This window comes from Buteo buteo, chromosome 7, assembly GCF_964188355.1.
Source record: "Buteo buteo chromosome 7, bButBut1.hap1.1, whole genome shotgun sequence".
In the NCBI taxonomy this organism is placed as follows: Eukaryota; Metazoa; Chordata; class Aves; order Accipitriformes; family Accipitridae; genus Buteo; species Buteo buteo.
Genome location: NC_134177.1, coordinates 4,102,879 through 4,128,569, shown reverse-complemented (window position 1 = coordinate 4,128,569; position 25,691 = coordinate 4,102,879).

Sequence of the window (25,691 nt, the reverse complement as noted above, 5' to 3'; positions counted from 1 at the left end):
GGACCACTATAAACTCCTACCTTCTGCACTTTACGGTCTGGCTGTTTGAAAGAAAAAGCCATTGCAGACAGAGACCAAACCTACAGCATTTCACCAAAAGAATAACTTATATTGCAGGATTTAACAGCCAATTTCTGTTTGGTCCCGAGTCATGGAAACCTGGCAAGGTAAAAATCAGACAAAGAAACAAACTCTTTTACCTAAGTATCTTTTATGGCCTGGCTTAGTGTAGGTTCTCCTGGTGCTATTCTTTCTCAGTGAATTTTTACCCTTTAATGGGAGGCATTCATTATTCTTACCAATGGGAAAGTAATTAATTAATCTGGAAACCAGATTAATCAGTTCAAGTATTTTAGTAGACATGCACACTGTAATTTCAAGCTTTGCTAGTACTCTATACACATTTTCAGTATAATTGTGTCTGCTTGCTGAGAGACATACAGGAGGTGGTGCAGCTAGCCTCTAAATAGTTACATAGGCAGAAAATTACCTTAAACTGTTTAAATGCTTAAACTGCTGAAGGGCCAAGGTACAGGAAGGGGGAGAAAAGTTATTTATGCCTGGTATATAAAACTGTCAGAACTTGATAGCCACCACGGAGGTCCTGCTCCTCCTGTCCCTGGAGGGCTGCAGCTGCCTGACCGAGACCACAGGAGCATCCTGCCCTGTTCACCCCCAAAACGTGCCACCGGGCTCAGCATTTTCCACAGTCCACAGGTGGCTCCTGCCTGCGGGACGTGGCTGTTTGGGGACTGGCTCCGAGGTATCTAGACCTGGCAGGTATCAAGACACCCTCTGTCCAGGGTGGTCTGGTCTCCTCAGCAGGCACTGTCATTAGGTAGAGAGAAGAACTACCACATCTCTTTGGGACATACAGCATAGAAGTATCCCTATTTATTTATTAAAAAATATTAAGATTAATTCCTTGTTTAAAATGAACAACCAAACGCATTTAAATGTGATTAGGCATATATATTCCCAATGAAGGTATGTCCAAGACAACAGATGAGCTATTCCGGGTTGGCTAGAAACATTGGATTTCACTTTCTCATCTAGGGTAAGTCCCAGCGGTTCCTGCAGTGAATGATTGGAGGCACCTTGTAAACAACATGGCAAAACACATACAGATGGTCTGTTGTGTCCACCAAGATGTGCCTGGGGAATAATAAAGACCTAAAGATTGCAGCTGGGGTTGGCAGACTCCAAAATCCAGATTTTTGAAGAAACTGGGATCGTCTCCTTTCTGGATTCTTCTGGCGTAAGCAAATATGACTAAAGGATGAACATACCCAAGACCTATCTGTGCCAACTTAACTTCTCAGACCTGGGATCCACTCCCAATTTAACGAGCCAGTTAAGGAAAATTATCAAAGTTACACCATGCTTCAGTGTCTAGAAGGTATAGACCCAAAGGGTTAAACAGCAGTACATGGGATTTTGTACTGCCTGAGAGATTACTTAGGCATTAGTAATTGATGGCCTGAAAGAAAAGAGACTACACCTCCTGATTTCACACAGCAGGATTTTCTTTCCAAGACAGAAGAGTCAGAAATTACATTCAAAACCCCCAGGGAAGGTGGAATGTTTCTCCCCCCAGTTCTTTCACTACAGCCACTCGTGTTGTGTATCATTTCAGCTCTACTGACCCCAAGTCCTACAGCACATATTACTCCTGTGAAAGACAGTTTGAAAATATGAAATAAGAAAGTCAGTTACGTGCTGAGAAGAGCCTCAGCTTCTGACGTTGCAGTCAGTAGCATCGTGCAGTTCCATATCAGATAACTTCAGCAGAGATCTTGGACTCACTGGTGCAGAATCTTTCACTAAATATGAGGATTAAATCAGTGTAATAATTTATTTAATTCTTTTGTAGCCACTTCAGAGTTAAGGTTAGTGATGTCTTGGAAAAGGTAGTACCTAACAAACTCTGAAGTAAGCAGCACCGTGTTTCTAATTCTTGTTTAAGATTAGAGCTCGGGCAGCTTTCATTGCTCATTCACTGCGCTCACAGTAAATCTTGGACAATAGCCCATATATTGCACAGCGTAGATTGTACCAGAGCTGGTAATTACCCCTTCACATGTGGCAGCTCGAAGTTTTGAGAAGTATTAATTTAATAGAACACTGTTCTACTGAAGGCCATATATTCCTAGTAAACAGTGTGGTAAAAGAGACAGAATTTTGTTTAGCCAATATTTTCTTTTAACAGATCAAACAGGAAAACACACATTGTTGATTAGTTGGTAAGTTGTTTGTGGGTTTTTTTTTTTTTAATTCCCTTTCATTGAGCACAGAAGTATAAAGAAAGCTACATTAAAACCTCCTGAAGAAAAAAATAAATAAAGCTTTCGATTGGCTTAAGCACTGTTACAAAATGACGTCTATACCTTATATGCATTTGCTTGGCTACCCCATTATATACAGCACACCTGGTCCTCAGCCAGCATAAATAAGTCTTGCACATGCCAATTTAAGAAAACATCTGGTAGCCTGGATGTCAATAATACCAAACAGCAAACTACCATGAATGCAAGTTTATCTTCAGAGCGCGGTATTGCTTATGGTACCCTGGCTGCAGCAGGTCCCGCCGACGGACTCAAACAGAGCGTGCGAGCTCCCTGCTCTAAGGGGGTTTTGTTCTGCAGACTTCACCCTGTCCCCTTTGCAGATTAGGCACACAAGAAGCAGCCGTGCCTACAGCACGCTTTATCAGAGCCTCTTTTCTTTGTCCTTTCCTACGGAGGTGTGGTTTGAATGAGATAATTGGAATATCTTTATGCTGCTCCTGCAGCCCAAGTCAGAAAAAGACGAGAAAAGGATGAACGTGTTTTCTTTGTAGCCATGCAATCTCAAAGCAGCAGAGTTTTGGGGCCTTATGCCTTGACGAGAAAGAAATGTGCATTTTATTGCTGAAGAAAATTCTTCAGGAATCAAACACAGCATCTGCCTTGTCGCCTGCGCCTGCCTCATTCAATGCTGTTGTTATGCTCTTGTTTACTTAGAGGCAAAAGTTGCGCCATGAAATCATTTAAGTCTTTATAAGAATCAAGTATTGGTGGGTCTGACAAGGAAAGTGGACAAATTAAATACTTTTTTAAAGGGGGGAGGGGATAAGATTTTTCAAAGCCAACTTTAAAAAAAAGCACATTTGGAAGGCAATTTGTATGTTAAAAACAAATTTCTAACATCAACACTCCAATGCACGTACATTATAAATGCAATAGTTTAAAAAGCCAAAGCTTTGCAATAGCTGCAAAGCCAACTAAAACAAAAAATAACTTTTGTCCTTAAAAAATAACTGTATTAGTGAGTTATTTACCCTCACTTTAGCAGAAGTAGAAAAGAGTAAGTTACAAACTTTAAAGTTTCTTTTAGTTCCCATAAGCTGTATTGAGCCAAGTAGTGTCCTCGTAGCAAATCTTACCTGTTGTACAACAGAGGAATAGAGAGAAGTAAGATTTCCTCTCTTGGTTCCAGGAGTTGGATGGGTTGGAGAGGGGAAAGGAGGGGAACAGACACAACCCCACAAACATTTGGGTTCCTCATTCATAGCAGAAGGCACTCTCTTCTCTAAGACAGATGCTGAAGGATGGAAATGCCCCAAACCAACCCAGACCCCAAACCTACAGTGCTGCCAGGAGACAAAAAGCCAAACCTCCTTCTCTCCCTCCTTTTAGAAAACCCTGCAGCTGCTTCCACCTGAGTGTTTTTCCCTCCTCTAACCATTTTCAGCTGCTCAGGGAGCGGAGCAGCTGAAAACGGAGCGGAGTCCACGCATTTGCCTCGTTAAGGCTAACTAGAAACCCTCAAGTTGATTGTGAGGAGTGTGGGTCTGCTCGGGGTTCCCCCCAGCTGTGCTGCCTGCCTGGTGCGGGTCACTCGCTGGGGTCCCTGCGGTCAAGGGGGACACAACACAAACTAAAACCACGAAACTAGATTCTACCAGCTGGCTGGCAGGCTTCTAAGTATCCAAAAAATCAGAACGAAACCGTCTTGGAGCTTGGCATCCTTGACAAAGTGCCGCTTCCTTTGGTGCCAGTAACCCCAGTTTTCCATCCATTACGTCGAACGCCCGGGGTAGGAAAAGCAGCGACCCGCAGACAGATTTGCCTTTTGTGTAGGTTTTGACGTGAGAAGCAACAAACGTCTAGCGCTCGCAGCCCAAAAACTGTAAAAGCCAATTGTTTTCTTTGCCACAGCCAGCACAACATATTTCCCCCTTAATTAAGTTCTCAGACCTAGCCTGATTCCACATCAGAAAAGTGATGTTTGCAAACGGAGCAAATGGATCAGCTGGCACCTCATGTTACAGCGCACCGCGGGCCGAGCGCCAGTTTGGCAAGAGTCCCCAGGATTTCCACATCCCCCGGCCACGCGTTCAGCCGCAGAAATGATGATTTAAGCAAGGGGGAAAACAAAGGGTAGCGTTTCGTTCCCAAACGTATTCTTCCAGCAGGTTCAGCGAAGGTTTGTTGAAGTTAGGGATGGCTAGAGAACACGTGTCAAGAGAACACATGCGGAGTCAGATCTGCTCCTTCCAAGATAAATGACAATAAAGGAAGTATGAACCTCAGTTTTATTTGTTTTGCTTTATTCAAATTCCACGGTTTTGAGAGATTTCTGAGCAGCATTTAAATCTCTGCACGTCACATAGCACGCAAGATTTTGAGCACCTGGAGATATCAAAAACATACAAGATGAATCTCATTCAAATCAAATGGAGTGGCATTTTCTAATTTCTGGTGCTTTCATTTGCAGCACCTTGCTAAGCCCTTGAGCCAGCCGTACCTGGTACGCAGGTTTTGAAAACTAGCTTGCTTTGAAGTGCTTTAACTTGGACACGCAGAGAAGGGAGCCACTCTAATTCAACAGGTGCTTTAGAAAACAGAGGGAAGAGGGGGTTTATGGTATAAGTTGCTTTTGCTGATTTTTAAAAAGCTTTTCTCTTTTTCTGATTCCCATCGATTGCAAGAAGTTTGGGCAGAGTCATAGGAGTTAAACTCAAGAATAAAACGCATAGCTCCAAAATAGACCCATTTATGGATGTGCACTGGGGGCTGTTTGTATTTACTCTGGAATCTTTGCTTTATCATTTAGATATATTCTAGCTGCCATGACCAGTTTCTGAAAACATTTAAGTTAAAACACTGGACTATGGAGTGTTGTGTCATTACCACACTAATCATGAACTCCAGCTTAATTAATCTTTATGAAGCCTGATAGCACCAGTTGTACGACGCATTCGAAAAATTTTTGTCGTGCACTCTTCTTTTTGCAGGGAAAGAGCTGACCTATAAGTGACTGTTTGCTGAAGTCTCCATGCTCAAGGTGTCTAGTGAGATTATTCACATTCCCTTAGCAACTGTGCTATTGGTGTGGCTTTTTGGAGGTTCGGTTAATGAACGTATGGGGATTTTGATGTCTGCACAGCCATTCTACTGAAGTGGGATATCATCTTCTTCTACTGGAAACACTACCTTTACTTTGCTAAATAACGTAGCTTAACAAAACCGCAATAGATGATAGTATAAATGTAAAAGCAGCCACCGTTACCTGCTGTTTTGGTTTGAAAAGTGATTTTTTTGTTGTTTTGACAAGCACAACGTAGAGTTAGACAAAAAGTATCACAGAATAATCCTCCCGTATTACAAATGTCACCAGAAGATAGAAATTAATGGAAATTACAGTGTTTGTGGTTTTTTTAACAAAATAGAATTTAGAATTTCTTTCAACAACAGTCAGACCTCTCCTTGGAAAATCTGCAATGTGCCTCTGCTCTTCCACTTGTGCTGCCACTTTTGGTGACATTAATATATTAGTGGATGCAAAAGTAAGCAGATGCACCCATGCCTGTAGTGGCAGTAGACTGTACAGTCAAGCTTCTAAAGTGTTCTTCCTCTGAAAAATGGTTAAACATTTATTCAACCCAAGAGCTCAACAGGTTCCGCGAGGACTGCAGAGCACCGAAGTGACCAAATCGGTTTCCGTGAGACACAGGAACATCTTGCGCGCTAATTTCATTTTACGTCGGTAGCAGTAACAATATATCTAAAGTAGTGTGGAAGCTGGAAAGAAGCCATTTCCTATACAGAGTGCATGGGATTGCTCTTTAACAATTACCTGAATTAATCTACCAGAAACTGTTCTCTTGTAGCACATAAAACCTGTGGGAATATTGTTTTTCGCTGCAGGGGAGAGGTGCCCGGGTGCAGGGCAGGTTGCAGAGGGAAGTGGTGGTTCGGAAGCAGCCTGGGCTGCAGCCACCTGCACTGGGACGTGCTGGTGGGACTGGGGGGTCCCCCGGCGTGGGGTGGGGGTGGATGGAGATCAGAGTGCTCCGGCAAGGCCAGAGGCTGGCAGCTGCCTGAGGTTTCGTTAAGCCAAAGTGGATGGTCGACATCCTGACATCTCCAGCCGCCAGGTACGCGCCGTGTTCTACCACATTTTCCCAGGAGCCGCTCGCAGCGGCGGGGTTTACAGCTCTCACCAACCATACAATGATGCCTTCTTGTGATTTGCAGTCGACCATTTGCATCCTCTATTACATTCCACATCTCATCCTATCACTTTTTTGCCTTTCTTCCATCCGCTGTCATCATTTCTTATCCCTGCCCTTTTAGGAAATCCAGTGGTACTTTCTGAACTTCACTGTTCCCTTTAGTCACAATACTTTTGACGTAGCAAGTGCAAAGACATTCCTTTACTGGGGTTAAAAAGCAGCAACAGTGATTGACCCTGATTCTGCACTAAATTGCACCATTTCTTCAAAGTTGAGTCTGTGAGTGTGTGGCAAATGGTTTCTGGTTTGTTTGGGGAGCAAAGCCGGTAATAGAAATAGCTCTGTACAAAGCTAAGCTATATATATTTGCTAAGCTATGTACCAAGCTGTACATATTTTATGTGCTGCTGCTCTACAATTAGTAATTAACGTTCATTCATTCGCTGCATTTTTCTTTTCCTACTGTATTCTCATTTTGTCGTATCGTGCTGTCTACACTCTTCCTGAAATATCATTGCTGTTTACCTAAAACTTAAAATCTATTGCACTAATACACTCATCTCTGTGTTGTAGCTCTCTTATCAATTCTTAATTGCTGCTGCCTTTCTCATTCTATTTTTCCTGTGCTACTGTTTTCCATGTAATTACCTCCACATTTGTACGTAATTCTTCCGCTTCCTATCTATCGCTTATTATGAGCATAAGAACAGCAGAACTGTTCTTCTTCCACAGCTGTGTTAATCTGGCACCTTCAGGGAGATTTGGGCCCATGTGGAAAAATCTCAAGTTTTAAAAAAAAAAAAAAGTACCACCTGTGTTTTCAGTTTTCCTTACTCAGTTGTTGCAGATAAACAGCAATTTTTCCAAAGGACTGTTTCAGAGAGTAGTAAAATCTTCTCTATTTTTTTTCCAACTGTGAAAAAAAAGGAGAATTTTGGTCTTGTTGTTCACATTACAATTCTGCTGCAGCAGCACCAGCCTGCATGGATGGGTTGTGCTGGGAGCCTGGCGTGTGCCACGCAGCGGGAGGTGGAGGGCAGGGACCGGGAATGCTGCCCTCCGCTTTCGGGGATCGGTCCCTCTACCAACGCTCCTCTCCACTTGTTGATATACTTCTGCATAACCAAAAAGTAAAATTCAGAGAGCTGCCACCGTGCTTCACCCATCGGAGCAGCATGGTGTTACCTGTATTTTGTTATGTTCATCCTTCTGCTCAAGGCACGGAGAGTTTCTGGATCCAACTGGGTTGCTCAAGACCAGGTCTTGGAAAAACTCAGGGGCAGGCGGTCCCAGAGGCTCTGCCGCTGGGAAGGGACAGCCCAAACTTTCCAAAAACTCTTTCTCCAAAAGGAAAGGAGAACAAGCAATAAGAAACGAGTACAATCTCATAGTCACAGTCTGCACCGGTAGCTCCAAAATGAAGCAAAGGATTAGCTCCCAGGATGTGCGGACTATCGGTGCTTTTAAAAATAAATTTTCTAGCCCTGAAGTCTGAAATGGATTTAGGCAGAATTTACACACCTAAATCTACAAGCCAAATCCTGGAAATCTCTGCTCAGCTGCATTACCATGGAAACAACGAAATTATTCCGGAATCCATATACTTTGTAAGGAAGGGGCTGTTTGCACCTCTTGGGCAGGAGTTGGGTGTGGGAGGAGCAGGCAGGCAGCAGGCTCAACTTCTGCCTCTGCCCAAACCCCTGGCTCCCACCTCGCAGAAAGCAAGGAAGGAGCCCCCTACGCCTTTGGGTCCAGCCCTAAATATCCAGCCCTAGACCCCTCATGTGGAAAACAGCAGCCACAAACCAAAGGGTTAGTCTAAGATTCCCACAATACAGTTAGATTTATTGCACCAGCTTGCCAATATTGTTATCTGCATTTAACCTTCGCTTCTCTCGTAACCGTAATTCTCCAGGCAGGACATTTCTAACAGGAGCTTCATTGTCATTCTCCATCGGTATTACAATAAACAGGCCTCCCTAATCAGCATTCCCTCGCTGCCGAGCCCAAAAGCAATCTGCTCGAGAAGATGTGATGAAACCAGAAGAGATCAATACCAAAAAGTTTTCACAAACTCAATCTGGCAAGGTTAGCATGGATAATATTGATAGATAAAGATCTAACTCTATCCCACGTGACAACAGGATGAAAATAACAGCGTGTAGTAATGTGGTACTTTACGTTTTATAGTTGTGGACTTAAATATTTGTAGGAATCTGTTGTATTTTCCCCAATAAAAATAATGAGGAAAATGTACTATGGTTATTACAGATCTTAAGGATAAATTATAAAAATTACAAAATATCTACTGTACTTCCATAGGCGTAACCACCGGCCTACTGACTAAATCTCTGGCCCTTTGGAAATCCTGCTCTTTGAAAGTAATTTCAGCTTTTGGATTGTCAGTTAGAGGCGGAAGGGGAGCAGAGCGCAGGTGGATGTGGGGAGAAGGAGGTTATGGCCCATCAGGAACCCGTGGGCTGTGCTGGGCTCCTGGCGCACCATCCCAGCACCCGACGGGCGCCTTGCTGCTCCGCTGGGGAGGAGGAGAGAGTTTGCAGATGGATTGTACGTGTGTCGTGTTTAAGTCATTCCTGGAATTAATTTCATTTTCTTTACAAGCTGTGAGTTTAATAGCAAATGTAGATGAAGGATTCCACATTATAAAATCAGACAGTTATTTTTTTATATATATATAGGAAATAAAATTTCTCAGATACCGCTAGAAGTCTTAAAAGTAACTATCACATCCTTACTCATCTTCACTTACTTGAGGGATTTTTTTATAAAAGAAATAACTTGTAGTATGGAAAGACTCAAGACTAGTCACTATGTTGCCCTGCCATGTTCACATCGATGATATAAGAATTAAATCATCATGAGCAGGAAAGAGTGAAGAGAAAGAGCCCTGAGGAAGCTATTTTCTTAATCTCTCTTTCCTCTTTTACTAGTTGCTATACGATACTAATTCTGATTTGTTTCTACCAATATTAGCAAGTTGAGGGTTTATTTGTTTTTTAATATTAAATTTCAATGATAAAAGAGAGCAAAAAGTAAAATAAAGATAGGCAATGATCACCAGTACCTTTTCTTCATAGCACCGAGAAATTGCTCATGTGGCACAAACCAGCGTCTACACTCTGTGCTTCCAAAGCGCCCATGTTAAGGCTCTAAAAAACAGTTACAGTCTCCAGAAATAAGATGTGTTTTTTTTCTTCGAGGCAAAAGTTGGGTGCAAACTGATTACATTTGTTTATTTCTAGGAAGAGGTATGATTCATCTGATAATGTCATCTAGGGGATTTTTTTTGTTGTTCGTTTAAAAAAAAAAAAATATCTTTTCACCTTGTGATGAAAGAAATTGCTGTGAGGATACTCTGGGAGAAACCTTTTTTTGAATCTTCCTCTGGAAATGTCACAGCAAAATCAAGTAAACAGCATGAGAACCACAGACAGAGTGATATGCATCTTCTAATATTACCCTGGCCTTGGTGCCCTCCTCCCAAATCTCAGGATAACTTCATTCTGAACATAAATAGGTATTCATATGCAGCGTGGGCAAGATTATGGTTTCTCATATCAGAAGGATGTCAGGAAAATATTAGTGAATGTTGTGTATCAACTTTAGAAACTGGACCTTTGTGACTATGATCTGGATGTAACCTTAAAATGCCAGAATCTCTAAAACCCTCCACAGGGAAAGTGTTTCATGAGTAACCACTAATATTGTACATCCACAGCTGTCAAGCTGAAGCAGGGCAAAACTCTTATGAAAATAGTGTTCTCATCTTTTAAGAGATTAAAAAAAACAGACTGAAGGAAAGCAGATTAACCACTGTAAAAAGCACTTGACAGTGTCCAGCCTGTTTCATTTTTGTATTTGTCTGAATGTTTTACAGACTCAATCGTATTTTGTGTGAGCGTGTTTAAATAGATTCAGCAAATAAAAAGATGCATTTTCACTCCATAAACTTCAAAGATGACAAATTTGCAAGAAGCCTTAATGTCATCACCCTTTCTGATAAGCCACGAGAAAACACGTGTTTTAAAACGCTTGGGAATCGTACTGTATAAATCAGCACCAGAGAGAGAAACAGTGACAGCTCTTGCGGAAAGCATCGCCTGCCTCTTCCCAGTAATGAGGCTGAGCAGAAACTCCTCTATGCTCTAAATACCTAAACAACAGCAACGTGAACCTGGGCCTTGAAATTCTATTTTTTTGTACATATCTGACCGGTATATAAATTTGATTTCATGCAAATATTTTGGAGCAGATTAGTTGATAGCAAAACAGAGCTGGAATGCTAATGATTTTTGGCTGCATATACAGAAGATGAAAACTCATTCAATCCAAGGCAAAGTGTCAGCTTTAATAAAGTAATGTCATGCTGTACCTCCCCCATAGCTGGCCTATACTGACATGAAAAATTATAATGGTGGAAATGCAGAACTTTGCAGATATAAATAACTTGAGACTCAGTTATAAAATTTCCAACTGGGGCAGAGGAAAACTGTAACATATATTAAGTAGCTGCAGTGAAGGATATTATTGCCACCTATTGACAACAGAACCGCCTGAAATAATACAGCCTGTTTGCTTCCATTGAATTGAAATTCCTCCCTGGTAGCTTTATAACAGACTGTTCCTATTGGATATGTATGGCAGGGGATCCAGGCATTGTGAATAGCTTAAATGTCTGGATTTAATGAATATGACCCTATCTGATTAAATTTAAAAACAACAAAAAAAACCCCAAACCCCTTAGAGAGGTGGTCTAAGAGTCATTCAACACCTTGTCAAACCAGGACTGGCATTGACGGGCCAGAGCGTGTAGTGCCACCGACACCCGGAGGGAAGGAGCAGATGCCGAGGAGGAGGGGGACTGTTGTAAGTCCCTGTAGTGATGGAGTGAACGTTGTCATCTGCTTGCAGGAGCAGGCGCATTTCTCCTCTGGGACTTGTCCGCGGTGCTCCGGCTGGACGGCTGCCTGCAGAATCCCACCGCCGCCCTTAGCTCCTTCCCTTGCTCTGAGAGTGCTCAGCTGGAGACAACTCAAACCCTTCCTAAAAATGCCTTAAAACATTTATTGGGAAACGAACACAAGTGCAAATGAAAAAAAAATAGGTGGCATTCAGCCATACAAGATCTAAGATCTAGGTAATTACTTAGCCAGAAATGCTAGTCTTGTAATTAGGCTGATTTCGGCCAAACTGCCACAGGAATTGCCTCAGTGTGACAATCTCCCCTTTGGTTTTGGTGTCCTTTCAGCATTTCAAATATGAAAACCCCTCCTACCTCTCCTTGTCAGGGACCGAGTTATATTATTAGGTACTTCAGTGTGATTCATTCTTGACAGCCCACTGATTTCTGATCTAATTTGGGTCAGACAGTGCAGATGGAGACCAGTATCCTACCCTGTCTTGTCAAGTCCTCAAATTAATTCGCTATTCAGTGGAAATCCAAGTCTAGAAACATCTATCTTTCACTTGCCTCATGTCGTGGTTTAACCCCAGCTGGCAACTCAGCCCCACGCAGCCGCTCACTCACCTCCCCCCCAGTGGGTCGGGGGAGAGAATCGGAAGAGTAAAAGTGAGAAAACTCATGGGTTGATACACAGACAGTTTAATAGGGAAAGCAAAAGCCATGCACGCAGCAAAGCAAACCAAGGAATCCATTCCCCACTTCCCACGGGCAGGCGGGTGTTCAGCCATCTCCAGGACAGCAGGGCTCCAGCACGCTGAACGGGGACTTGGGAAGACAAACGCCATCACTCCAAACATCCCCCCCTTCCTTCTTCTTCTTCTCCCAACTTTATATACTGGGCATGACGTCGCATGGTATGGAATACCCCTTTGGCCAGTTTGGATCAGCTGCCCTGGCTGTGTCTCCTCCCAACTTCTTGTGCCCCTCCAGCCTTCTTGCTGGCTGGGCATCAGAAGCTGAAAAATCCTTGACTTACTCTAAACACTACTTAGCAACGACTGAAAACATCCCTGTGTTATCAACATTCTCCAGCACAAATCCAAAACACAGCCTCATACCAGCTACTATGAAGAAAATTAACTCTCTCCCAGCCGAAACCAGCACACCTCACAAGAATACACTCTTTGAACCACATGCACTTAAAGATGCACAACCTTGGGTATACAACTTGGTGAAAACAAAAACCTGTAGAGGTTGGAACAGTTTTCTGCCATAGAGCAATTTTTGCACTGCCTTTGCTCTAGGTATTAAAAGGTATTCATTATTATTTGGGTGTTAATATGTGTTCCATTTTTAGAATAGGTTGAAATGACTTTTGTTTGAGTAATCTGTTTCATGTGAATGAATTTGAGTTTATGTGAATCATGTTCTGCTTCCTGATGAAAGGTTGGATTCGCTATTCAGTGTCTTCTGCAGTTGCATCATTATTTTTTATTTATTTATTTATTTAAAAAAACATGACCTCAATAGAAACAAGATTTGGATTACGGTATCAAATCATCTACAACACAAGACGTAATGCTCACTGAGTGAGAATTTTCTTTCTTAGAAAATGTACTGTCTTGTACAGAACATTCACAGTGAGAAGAAATACAAAACGATCCCTGAAAAGTTACTCCACAGGTTAACTGCCCCTGTTGTTCAACAGCTGCATCTGCTGAGTGTGATGGTGGCTGGATCAATTGCTGGCCCAGCGATCACATTGTATTTTTCTCCATAGGTAAATTCTGCACTCTGTCCGATATGACTAACACTATCCTTTTGGGGGGGGATTTTTTTTTCTTTGGGGGCTCTCGTCCAGCTCACACCATGAGATGCAAGTCCTCTGAGTTTCTTATTCCCAGGACCGAGCTCCCCATCTCATGGGATCAGGCACCTTCCTCTTTTCAGCTGCAGGACCACATTCAATGACACTGAAGTGTTGTTTGAGCCCAGCTTACCAATCAATCCGGTGAAGTCCTCTTTGTTGTTTATGACGCCAAACAGCATTCACATCTTTCTCAGTATAAATTCTTTCTCACAGTTTGTTTGGCTCGTATTTTTTTCCAGCTTTGTAAAATGTTTAAAGTATCAAGTTCTTGGACTTCATTCTGGTTTTGCATAGTAAATGTAATCAGCTGAAGAAGACTTGTAAACTTAAGAGGTAACTTTTCATTTCCTTGGTGTACTTCATTCTATATGCCAAGAAACACTCTGCTATTCAATTTGAAGATGCAGCATGCTTTGAGTTGGGACTTTTCCTTATCAGCTGTCTGAATTCAGTGGGATATGGGCAGAGTGATGTTCCCTGCCTTGTACCACTCACTCTAAAGCCTCACATGATGATGGAAGATGCCTTGGCTCTCGGTTGTTTATATTTCCATCTTTCCCAGCACTATTGCCTCTGGTGTAAAGAAAAGATTCAGGCTATTCAGGTGTGGTCTGGGGACCTGTTGCACGAAGCAATTTTGACTTTCTCTTTGAGGTCACTGATTCATAAGCATTGAAGATAGTTTACTCCTGAGATAGGAAATAACTAATATGAATTTTACATAAAATGCCACTCTTCTTACTTTTCCTCCCCTAACTGATTCACCTTAAATAGGTTCTCTCTATTGATTTTGTCATCTCAGCCATGCCAGCCTTCCTGCTAGGTCCCAGTAACACAAAGTAGGTCGAATTTAGACTTATAAATGAGTCATTCCAATTACCCTTCCTCATTATTTTCTCAACATAAGCTATTTGATTTTTTTCCCCCTTTCTGATCCTTCACTTGTACATTTTGCTTTCCACTGTCTTGATTTTCTGCAGAAATGAGTGCTCATTTATTCCTCCTTTCCATTTATTTCCTTCTCCTATCATTTCTTGAATGCTTCTCTGCCTAACCTTGCCTGGCTGGTCCCTGAGGAGTCCTTCAGCCTCTGTCTCAGCATGGCAGAGATCACCTCCCCGCAGTTTCCCCACCAAAGGTGTTGCAACGCTTTCCAGGCCAGGGAGGGATCATGCAGATTTCCAAGTGTTTTTGCAGTGTGGATCCACGACGCTGAGACGCCAGCTAAAACATACAGGTGGCCAAATCTCCTGCAAAGAAAATCGGTGTTTCACTGATCTCCAGCATATGGGAAATACAAATGGGAAAAGCATCCCCGACCGCTGTGAGGAGGTGAGTTGGTGCAGCTGTTCCAGCCGACCCACGTATGCATGGAGTTTTTTAAATTTTATTTTGCTATGAATATAAATTAGCTTGAATTTTCTATTATGTACTCACTTTCTGCACTGTTTTGATTGTTCATACTTTAAAATTTTAAGGCATGTAGAACTTTATTGCTCATTTCCAGTGTGTAACTAACTGCACTGTCTGCAGAAATAAATAAACCCACTGACATTCTCAAGCTTCAAGGCTACAAAATAAAATGACAGCATTGATTTCACCCAGCTATAAGATTTCTGAACAGAAGAAAAACAAACCCAACAACGAAACACCTACACAATGAAGTGTATTATCCTTATTTGAATGCAGGATAACTGTTCCCAAGAACATCCACACTAAATACCTTGAACAATTGCTGTGCCTCCTGCCTGTCTGCAGCTCAATACCTCAATTACATATGCCGTGGAGGAAGGATGTCTTGAACATCCTCGGATGTGTGCTATTATGCTCCGAAGGTGCCACTATTGTTAGTTTGCGCAGAGAGATGAGTAATCACAGAAACCAGCATCCTTCTAACATGCTGAATGTCTTACAACAAAGTAATTGTTGCTGCAGTCTTGCGACGGGAATGAATTAATTTATTTAAGCTTCACACTTTTCCTGACCTGCGTCCAGACCAAGGGCAGAGAAAGACAATTGAAGCAGTATCTGGTTTTGCAACTGATTTTGTATAATCTTCAAATGTTCGGTGACAGGCTTTCCATCTACAGAGGAAAGTGTTTCTGTTGTCTTCCAAAAATGCCATGTAAAATGCTCAGCTAGTTATTTTTCTGTTTGAAACAACAGGGAAGTGTGGTGTGCTACCCATACCGTCAGCATCAGAGACACAAAGAAGCTTTTATAGGCACTTTTTCAGGAAGGTGTCCTTAGATAAAACTTGCATGTTCTGAGTCTGATTACAAAGCAAACTCAGCATCTGCCAAAGCATTTCAACACAGGAAAGCATTTCAATATTCGCTTAATTGCTTGCTGGGTTGTCAGCTCAGTTCAAATGATGGATCTACTAGTGGACTGCCATAACCAGGAGAGAAGGGAAAAACTGTAGGACGGTACTGAAGACAAAACGATCCAAGTTAAAACTTGGTTGCTGTTACAGGAGGGCACAACACCTTCGTTAATCAAGAAGGAACGGGCCTCTCTGAATGCCGAGGCACTTGGTAACGCAAGCTGCGTTGACAGGATGGGATTTGCACAAGACGACACTAAAGTTGTCCGAGAAGGTAGGTAAAAGGTCTGGATTCTGCACTGGGATGGAGTGGGACAACAGGATATGCTGGTTTATGGAAGGTGGGTGAAAAAGAGTTTCTTCCAAGTAAAAAAGTTTTGCCTAAACTCCTCAGTGATGATTCTGCATTTTGCTCTGCATTTCCTAACTCTCCTTCTGGTTAACCCTCCCTCACACCAGAAATATGCTCCCAGAAACAGTCTCGGACCCTAAATCTGGAAAGCAGTAAAATTGAAGTCGTGTCTGCAAGTGAAAGTGTCCTGGTATAGTTTACAGGCCATTTTATTTATTTTTATCTATGTATCTATATCCCATATTGATCATAAATGCTTTAAAAATAGCCAGCAGTTCAAGCCTGCTTTTCCATTTACTGGAGTACAGAATTTGGGTCTTGAAGTCTCCCAGGTTAAAAAGCTGGATTAGAAGGAATTAGATGGGTATGTATATGAAGTTCACAATTAATTTGCTTGGTTTTATAGAGAACACTGCTTTCCTTTTAAAAATTTCAGTTAAAAGAATTCGAAGAGAAATATAGTTTATTCCTTGCTAGCCAATATTTCCTCCTGTGACAAAATGCAGCAATCAGCAACTTTTTTTCCCCTAAAAGAGGAGCCTGGCTTTAGCCTCCCATCTCCTGACGTAGGCGTCAGCTCATTGCACATTCAGGACTGCTGATTTCAGTGGGGAGGGAGCATGTGCCCAAGTGCCTTCCAGATTTGGCATCCAGGGTCTTAAATAGAAGTAGGGCTCTCTGCAAAACTGCTGAGCACAAAGCAGCAGTTTAACTGGAAAATCTTTATGTGCAATTACTTTAGAAAATCAGCCTGCTTATTTAGAAGCCCAGAAATCAGCATTTACTAACAGAACTTTGCTTTTGAAAATGCTACCTTCTCACTTGCAATAGCATTTCTCTAAAGATCTTTGTGATTTCCTTTTTGCTGTTCCAAGCACATTTTCATGGCTATTCCAAAATTGTTTTAGCCTTCTGTTTTACAAAATTCTGCGATACCTAGCTGGGTTTTTGGTTATCCTTTTTTAATTTTTGCAATTCAATTTTCAAAATATATGACATGTGATTTTCTATTTGTATATTTTAAATAATTCCCCGTGTGCCTCCAAGACACCAGGTTTCATCATATAGACAGAAAACAAGTGTTTGAAAACAAGGAAGGATAATGTCTCAGTGAGCTAATTGGAAAGAAGTTAATTTGCTTTCCTGTGCCATAGCTTGCTTTCAAACTAACTCAAATGTGCACAAATCCAGCAGCAATTGAAGATACAAGGAGGGAAATGAAAATGTGATACCATACCTGTACATGCACAGGGTATTCATGCCTAAAACCACGGGATAATCGTACATATAAAATTAAGAGGGAAGTGAGACCAATAGAATAGACGTTCCAAGTCTTCTTTGGGACTCCAGCCCTGCATATTGTTTTTCAAAAGCCAAGTCATAATTCCTTTATGAGTGAACCCAGCTGCTACCTCCCAAAATTTGGGTCTGCCCAACTTCAGAGATTATATATGAGGACCATATCTCCTAAGAGACATCTTAACATGGTTCCTCTGTTTTTATTTTATGCTTCTAGACTGCAGCCAATCTTAAAATAAACTGGCTTCCCTTTCTGAAGTCTATGTCTATTGTAACTTTAAAGCTAATTATCAGTCCTTGAAGTTTTCATTGTTTTCATAACGATGCTTTTCACTAACGCTACGTCCATCTATCTCCCTTGATGAGCCACTGTGGCATCAGTCTAGGACCTGCTCTCCCTCATTGGAGTTCCCTCACTGGGAATAAAACTCAGATGTATATAAAAAAACCCAAACAAACAAGCCCCCACCGAAACTCAAGAAAATGAAAGAGGAGCCACTTTCATGACATTTTGTTTAAAATTCTCCCATTCTCATAACTTCGGCAAAATGTCTCTTATTTTCCACAGCTGGTAAAAATATTAACTCTACTTTTCAGTGCGTAATTTTTGAGGCATTAGAATTCACATTTCCCACACAAATCTCTCAAAAGCGTATTCCCTCGAGAATATGTTTCAACATTCACGTTAGTATGGGAAGCAGCAGAATGTTTATAATCAACCAACAAAACATAACCACTTGAGTTGTTTTTTTTCCTTGATCTGAAGGAAGGTGCTGCCTTCTTTCTTCTTTTGTACAAGTGCCTGCTCTGTAGTGAAAAAAAAAACCACAACAAAAAAAACACAACAAAAAATCAGCAAAACAATTCAGAACAATTAAAAACAAAATTAACAACAACCAGGGGTTTTGTTGTTGTTGTTTTCCTATTTTATAATATATGCTATTTCTTGCAATATCAGGAAAACAGACAAGATTTAGTTTCAAAAGATAAGATCCATGAAAAGGTGTTTGAATAGATATAGTACATAATGCTCAACAGATGTTGCAAACAGCATCTTTTTTTTGTCTGGGTAACTGCTGCTGATGCATGGCCAGAGGGATATTGTGCAAAAGATATCGAAGGACAACAGCATTTAAATTATTGTCTTTGTAGTCTTCTTGCTGAACTGGTTTCAGCTTAGGGTAAAGCAGACTTTGACTTGTAATTGATAGCCAATCTTCCAGTAAAGCCTGGGTACTCCTAAGCTCGGTAAACACACGGCTGAGACTGCTGCATGCAGTAAAGGAGTTTAGGTGTAAAGCTGTTTTGATGTGCACACGAAGGGTACTATAAAGACAAAGTTTTTGCCTCTTTTTCCTTTTTCTGAATTTTCTGTGGTCATCTGCACTGCAATATTGAATGCATCGGCTTTGACCGTTGGAACCTTTAAATGGTGAATGTCTCAGCTCTCCCGGGGAGAGTCTCCTTTCACAGACAGCACACTTGCTTTGGGGCCATCCGATACATTCAGGGAGCTGCTTCTCTCTTAAAACAGAGAAAAAGTAACTGTGAGTGGTGCTTTAATAAAGAGAAGAGTATTTTGGTCTGTAAACCCCCTTTGCTGCTAAATCTGCCACCTTCTACAACAAAGGAAGAATAACGGACAGGTGACCAGGGAACAGTATGATGAACCAGGCTGCATTCATATCTGGAGTTACAAATATCTGATAGTAAAATTTTTTATAAAACTACAGTAAGCAGGAACTATACCACTAAACTGACTTAAAGAGGAACGTGCGATGAGGAGAGAAAGAATCAACTCAAAGCAAGTTTGGGAAAGTGATGCTAAAGGCGTGCTGTGATGACTGATTGGTCACTGCTGTAGCTCAGAGTTCCCTTTACTACCAAATTTGCAATATTTCAGTATTTGCTCTTGCAATATTTGCATTATTTCCTCATGTGGTGAGAGGAGACTAAACTCAGACTAGTGAGAATGACCCCAAGAAACACTTCAGTGCCTGCTGGTACCAATTTGGGACAGGAGAAGTTCGATCAGTAACTCGCAGTAACCGTTTGTTCCCTGCTACCCTGTTTGGATTGCATCAACCTGTAAAGTATCACAGAATTTCTATAGGAAGCATATTAAAATGGTGTGCCACTGAAAACAAGGTGGTTAGTGAAAAATGGAAAAATAAAGTTGTGTCATAGGCTGTGAGTACTTCCACTCATGGTATCTCCTAAGCAAGCAAAAGAAGAGTTTTGTGGGCCATGCAACCCCTGTAAAAATGATGTTCTGCATGGCATTCACCTGAGAAGAAAGATGTTGATCTTCAATGGGATTTTTAACTTACCAGTTATTGGCATATTTTAATTTTTACTATTTTTTTTTTTTACTGATTTAATTTCCTTATTGAAGAACAACAGGGATTTTTACTATTCTTTGTTCACACACAGTTAACTTTCTAGAGAAAAAGAAAAGAAATCGTATTTTGTCAGGGCCGTGACACTTATTGAAAAATACTAATTCTCTATCGCTTACTTGTATTTCCACAAAACTTAGAAGAACCACAGAAGCTGCAAAACCATGCAGAATTCTCCCCCTCCCTGCCCCCGCCACCCCCCATACTAGTCCTAGGAAAAGAAATCACTAGATTTAGTTGGTGCAGTTTAGATGATCTGCCACTTTGGAGCAAAAAGACTGAAGTAGTAGTCATTGCATCAAAAAATGTAATTTCTGCTTCTTGGTCTTCTCTGACCCTTGCCCACGCTCTGTTGGGGTAATGGAAGTCTTTCATTGTTGTTGCTTTTTAACTTCACTGTATTTCTAATTTCCATGATCTTTTCACCAGGCATTTAGGTAACAGACCTGGCCCTAGTTCTCCCGTTATTTAGATAACAGCGTTTCTATATTTAGCAGTTCTGTTGTACAGCTGATGCTTTTTATTTTTTTTCTTTACTATATTCAATCCATGCATTCTAAATATATGCAGTTCCCCAAACATGTGATTCTGTCACTTCTCTTTACCCTCCTATTAAGTTCTCATTGATTGCTACAATAACAGTAGAAAAATATTACTGACATTTTGTAGGGTTTTTCACCCCCAAAAAACCCTACAAAGGAACAGAAAGCTTTGGTATCTTACTTAGCACCATTGAGAGATCTAATTCATGCAGAAAAATGTATTTTAGTCATAGTTTGCACATTGGGAAAAGAATAGCTCCCAAAAGATGGAGACGCTGCAAATAGCAGTATTAGCTTCTTCAGTGAGGGTCCTGACATGATCTTCAGCAATCATTTTAAAAACCGAGTAAAGACTTGCCTGAGCTTCATGAGAACTCAGCATAGGGCTGGTCAGAACTAAAAAAAAAAAACCAACAAAAAACACCAAACAAAAACCCCCAAAAGAACCCCCCCAAACCAAACAACTTTCTTCACTTAGCTTATTTATATGGACTTCTATTGAATGGAGCCCTGACTAAACGCTAACTAGAATTGCAGAGTTTGGTCTGATATGCAGTCATGATTGCAGATAGCTGATAAAAAGAGAAAAAAAAGTGTAAACACAGTAAAATCTAGATTTTTACAACTTGATAATTAGGTGAAATAATTTTTAAAAAAGAACTCTGCAAGATTTGACTCTGAATCCCTTCACTTTCCAAATTGCTCTTTGTGTTTCAAAATCTGCGCGTGCCAGATTTAAAAGGAAGAGCACCCAAAAGAAGTAATTGTCTTAAAGACCAATGCAGATGGTAGCACGTGAGAACAAAAATGAAGTAGATGGAAAAATAAGAGTTACACTTTACATACTGAACCTAAACCACACAGGAATGGGAGCTGCAGCTTCTGTGCAGTCTTACAACATGTTAATTGGACTCCAAGCATTTGCTTGAAAACTCTGCTGGTCAACAAAATCAAAGCAAACGGTGAAGTAATTGCACTGTTCATGTAGCAGTGGAGACTGTAATTAATTGACTTTGCTGATGGCTATAAAATGCTACAAAACTTTTACAAATAGAATTTCGCAACTGATAATAAGTAATGGCAGGTGCTGAAGGTGACATTGACAGCCATTTGTCTCTAGTCAGGAAAGAAATACAGCCACATACGCTGACATTATTTGATATTAGAATTTCTAGCTTCTAAATGTCATATTTTAAATGTCAATATATTTGTAGAATGTAAAAAATAAAATTTTAATGCTATTTTAGTCATATACCTCTCATTGAACCTTAAAATAATGCCACGGTTTTATGAGCACTTTTAATAGTATGCAAAAGTAATTATCTCCAGTCTCTCAGGCTCAGTATCCTTTAATAATGAACTGAGTCATTCTAGACGTACCATATCCCGATTTTATAAATGGCTATTTGCAGACGGGAGGAGAACATAGAGATCAGACATATCTGGAAATATTCAAGTACTGCAGTATTCTGTGACAAATAGTAGGTTCACGCTACCTTTATCTATGAAGTATTTGGGTTGCGTATACCATTCATGAAGCCAAATTTGACCACATCATCCATTCAGGGTCCAGAATGGAGAGTAACATTTAGTAGTGTTTTTGTGGGTTTCACGTTACTGAACAAACAAGAGGTAAGCAACCATGTAACCCTGATTTCACACCCAACTTCAATTTCATGGTGTCAAAACTTGTTAGGCTAAGACACTAGTGATGGCTTAGTCTTCACCTAACTTTAAATACTTAAGATAACCCAGTGGTCTAGTTCACCCCTGTAGTCAACACAGAGCCGTATTATCCAGTGGGTAATTCAAACCATTCTGAACTGACTATGCAGAAGTAATTTCTGATCGTTTCATATATCCACTGATTTTAAACAACATCCAGATAATTAATTTCTAATAAATAGCTAAAGACTAAATATCTAGTCTTACAAAGCAAAAGAGAAGTGAAATCAAAGCTCAGGTCAGAAAGATTGTGGGAATTAATACTTGGTCTTCAAAAGATGAGAGTGGCCCAGTCAAAACCCCTTCATTGCACATTTAATTGTTCTTATTAGATGAGATGCGTGCTAGAGACAACGACGTGAGGATGTGAGCATCCTCTGAAACGGCAGCAGTAGCTGCAAGGCAACTCTTCAGAGCCTAGAGAGGAAACAAGAGTCTTCCACCGAGACGCCCGGTTTGTCGCCCCACATACTGTGTACCACGATGCTTCTTGGATCACCTTTGTTTGAAGATCGCTTCCAATCATTAGTCCAGATGCTCCTTTTTATAATTTGCTGCAGATTTTCGCGTTAGCAAAACACTACATACAAAACCATCATGCTGCTATTCTGGTTTTTCAGGGGTGGTGTACTGCTGCGCTCAGACTTACAGGTCCTACATGTTGATATTCAAACCAGCAGCTGAAACAGATAGCAATGCAGAATTCAGATGTGCAGCCCAAACACAGTAACATGTAAATGAAAAGCTAGCTTGGGTAGCAATTAGAGAAAAGAATGAATGGAAATGGCTTTTTAAAAAAGACAATGAGCCAATTGGTATTATTATCTTCCTCTGTTAGTACAGAGCCAGGATTCAGGTTGGTTGGCAGTGAGCCATAGCGGATGGTTTTAGTTCCTTTCTCTCTTTGATTGCCTTTAGACGTAAGGCCCAATATAATAGCCTCATGTATTCTACTAGTGTTTGCAAAACAAATGTTTGTTCCGGAAGACTTACACTCTGAATTTTCTTAACTGCTTCATAAGGTAGGGCTTTCACATCTCTGGACACCTCTTCCAATATCTGACCACGCTCATGGTTAAAAAAAATAAATCCTTATATCTAGTTGCATTTCATGTGTTCTACCGTGTGTCTGTCACCTCTTGTCATAGAACCGGGCACATTCAAGAAGCGAGTGGCTCCATCTTCTCTACACCCTCTTTGGAAGGCTTATTGTCAAGCTGTAAGGCTGTGCACCTTCATTACAGGCTGGTGGGCTCAGAACTGTGCAACTTGTAAATCACCCATTCTTTGAACCATGACAAGAGTAGAACTCTTACATTCTATTTTTATGCAATATTTAATTGGTATTTCAAAGCGGATTTCTACTAAAAAAATAGGCTAATTTACAAAAAAAATGGATTAACATTTGTGAAATAGGGTATCAACTTCAAATCAAAACATGCAAACCATATAATGGAAACATTTAGTTTCTCTGCAGAGATTTCATGTCATTATGCCATCTTTTTAATAACCTAAGTCAGCTATGAACTCAGCAGACCATAAGTACGTAAAAAAAAAAAGGCGAGTTGTGTTAAGTGACAAATAGTTTGTACATTTGGGTGGCTGAGTCACAGCTCTTATTCTATGTCCCATTCAAGATTTTTTCTGTAAATGATCTAATTTGTCACTATGTTTTTGTTGATAAGTCCTACTACTGTAGGAAAAATCCTTATCCCACTCTGAGTCTCCCTGCTCCTTTACAAGGGAGGTGAACCCCCTGCAACCTCGGAGTTTACCCTTGACTGTACAGTCCTTTCTAATGCCTGAAAGGCATTCTTGAGCCAAAGTAAATATTTCATGCTGAAATTAAGTATGTCGTCAACGATATTCTCTTTATCATAAAGGGAAGGAGCATCTTAATATTTTTTAAGATATTTAAAATATTTACTGCGTCTTCAAGTCAGCTGGGCAACTGACCCTGCTTTGTAAGGTAGTAAGTCTAGTCTAGGTAAGCGATTATCATAGCTAAATGGTAGTACACAGCTTAAAAAGTGCCTGATCCTTCTTTGCCTCTTGCTTCCCTTGCTGTGCAGGAGGGCATTCACAACAGCAATCAATTCCAGTCTTCCAAGACTATATAATGGTTTTGTAAAACAAAACTATGCCAATTATTTATTCATCATAATTGAAAGCCCTAGAACCAAAGAAAACATTTTGTAAATTCTTCCTATAGAATAGTAATTTGCTTTCCTGAAGCCACTACAAAGACCTGAATTAATTACCACCGAGATGCACATTAGTGGATTAGTATGAACTTTCATTCTGCTCCCCGAGTTAATTGACTTTCAAACTAAGACTATGACCTTATTTCAGTTTGCATCTTAGAAAAATACACATTGTTAAAATGCAAACCAGTACTAGTCAATCTCCTACTGTTGTGCTACACTAAACTCAGTAGTAGCAAAACAAAAAGTTACGCTGAACAAGATGTTTATTTTTCAGGGTTTTGGGGTTTTTTTGGTTGTTGTTTTGTTTTTTAATTCTTGTTAATGTACAAAATTTTGAAAACTTTTCTTTATTACTGTTATTTAAATCTACAGTTATGTAAATTTTATGTATAGTTTTATTAATGATAGATGCCCTATCATTGATTGGATTTTCTACAAAGTACCCAAATCTGTATCATGGTACATGATGATGATACCAATGATTACGTGAGGAACTACAGCGAAGAAAGGGGAATTATTATTATCCAAGGAAACATTGCATGAGCACCAAAACGCACTGATTTACTTGATTATATGTCATTTACCAACGGTTTTGAGTTCTAAGATACAAAGAGGAATAAAGGAAACGCCAAACAGCGGGAACGGGTGCGTCTCTTTGCCTAACTGCCACTGGACACAAGAACAGAAGCTGAAGGCACTGCAGTGTTAAAACTGCTCCACTGATCCTGGCATATTGTCCCTGACGTGACACCGACACCCACATCAGCATCCTACACACAAACACGAGTCAATCAGCTGGACTTCAGCCTGATCTGGCAGCTGAGAGTAAAGTACGACAGCCGAAAGCCCTGAGAGCAAGGAGCCGTGCGGTTACTGCTCTGTGCAGCGGGAGGTAAATCGGAACAGCGGAAAGTTCTGCCACCGTTGCATTAAACGCCGCCATGCAGCGCCTGCCTGCTGTTCTCTGACTGCGTCGCAACGAGGGCAGGGCTCGGCTTGGAAAAGTCCTCATTTATGAAGTCCAAGCCTTTTCTCCATAGGAGCTTCAGAAGAAAAACCAAACCCAACAACAACAAAAAACCCCCAACCATATACATCATCTCTACTACATTTCTGACTGTGAAAGGTCATTCCCTGCTGTGCATTTTACCGGTATTTTACCCAGTATAGTTTTTAGCTTCCCAAACCAGAAGGTCAGTCTCTCTTCCTTCAGAGAGCTGTTCCACAGCCTAATAAATTTCTCTGTCAAGGGTTGGTTTTTTTTTTCCCCTGCTATAAAGCTTACATTTTTCTTCTCATTTTTTTCAGCCTATCACCTCTCATAATGCCCCAAGTATCACAATAAATAATCCTTTGTTCTCCTTGACACTCTTTACCTTTATTTATTTATTTATTGGGAGACTGCTATCTCGTCCTAGCCTCCGCGATCACCACCCCATCATCCCTGGTTTATGGTCCCTCTTTACCATTCAGCCTCCTGATGCTTTTTGCAAAATTTAAGCTTAGAAACATAAAATGACAGCAGCTCTTAGACATCAATTTGCTTCT